Source organism: Cyprinodon variegatus, unplaced genomic scaffold (genome assembly GCF_000732505.1).
Source record: "Cyprinodon variegatus isolate N-32 unplaced genomic scaffold, C_variegatus-1.0 Scaffold1169, whole genome shotgun sequence".
Lineage (NCBI taxonomy): Eukaryota > Metazoa > Chordata > Actinopteri > Cyprinodontiformes > Cyprinodontidae > Cyprinodon > Cyprinodon variegatus.
Genome location: NW_015151622.1, coordinates 15,249 through 16,950, shown reverse-complemented (window position 1 = coordinate 16,950; position 1,702 = coordinate 15,249).

The following is a 1,702-nucleotide window of genomic DNA, read 5'->3' as shown; positions in this document are numbered from 1 at the left end:
AACTTTGGTTTCAAACACAGAATCCATCTTAAACTGTAATATGTTTTGACTTGGAGCTGAATGAATTTTGTTAATAAAATCTTATATTTTGAACAGAAGTTGTGGTGAATTTATTCCATGTATGTGCAGAAATAACTGTTTGACCATGATTAGTTCTTGAATCACTCTTTCATCTATTGTTCTAACACACAGTTAGTAGGACTGTGTGTCATAAACAGTATATAACAGCTGAAATAATATCTGATTAAATAAGATATTTTACTACCCTTACAGGGGAGGGCAATAAACATCTTAAAGTACCGTATCAGAAAAATAAATTCCCAGCGGGCTGGGAATAGAATTTAACTATAGAATCACAACACCAGTATGTTGATTATACAAAGTAACAAAAAGCTTAACAGTATCATGAATCTGATAGACATGACGGACATACTGTATTTCTAGCAGAAACATGCTAGCACGTCCAGAGAAACTGGATGGTAATTAATTAATTAAGCAACTTAGGTTGTGATGCATACTGGTGTTTCCTCAGCATAAACTTAAGCTAAGAAGGGTGCAAGGTGAAAGGCGGGTCTTATCAGCAGCCAGTGTGACATCAGCATCCTTAATTGAGCTTCAAATTGAACCAAACTGGACTAAGTGGACTTTTTCAGTCTTTCTTTAGCGCGGCGCTTGTTGCCGTATTGTAATTTTCATCTTACTTGTCCAGATAGGATGAAATTGTCTTACATTTACTTCGCTGCATATTTACTCGGGAATAATGTTAAAGACAAAAGTATCACTGCAGCAAACAATAAAAGCTCACATTTCAGCATGGTAATAAGGACGAATGGTGTAATTTCCTCTCATAGTGGTGTTGATGTCAAGCGCTGATTGAACTACAGATAGAATACATTCTGTTGAAATCTGTTCATAGATGGAAAGTATAAAGTTTGTAACTTATAAACATGAGAAGAACAAACCAAAGCTTCAGCTGCACAAAGGAATCACTGCAAAAGTAGTTCACTTTGGTTTGTATGGCAGCTCTCTGGTCAGATGGATGAAATAAAAACTGATTATATCTTAAAAATCAAAGCAACACAAATTAAGGTTTTAACTGCAAAATTCTGTACTAAAAAAAAGTGGACACTTTGGTTCATTTTGGAGCTTAATGGAGGGGATGGTGACCAGGATGACCTGAAAAATATTTTTTTGTATCTCTGAAAAAAAAAAAAAAAAAACACACACACAAAGAAAACATAAATGCACAACGATTTAAAAAGCGAAGGTGTGTTCAATAAAAAAACCCACATCCCCCAATGATGCAATACCTCACAAGGCTAGAATGCACCCATTGGCACCAGCAACAGCAGGCAGGAGGGTGTATTGTCTTGCAAAAAGCCAAATTGGGTCTTGAACCATTACAAAGCAAACTCTTACATTCTGAGCCACCATAGCCAACGTAAAGTTCACAGCACAGCAAAGTAAAGTAGTTGGAAGATGGAGGATTCTGCAGTTATTGGCTTTATGTAACCATCCGATGATGAAATGTTTTATAATAACAAAATATAAATTTGGTGAAACTAAATTACAAAGATCAGAGAGGGAACCTATTCTCTTTCTTAGAAAAGATGTTTTACTTCTCACTGCATGAAAAGTGGGATTTTCGTCAATATGCTGCACTGTAGATTGTCGTGGAACTTCAGGTTAGCGGCAGTTTACG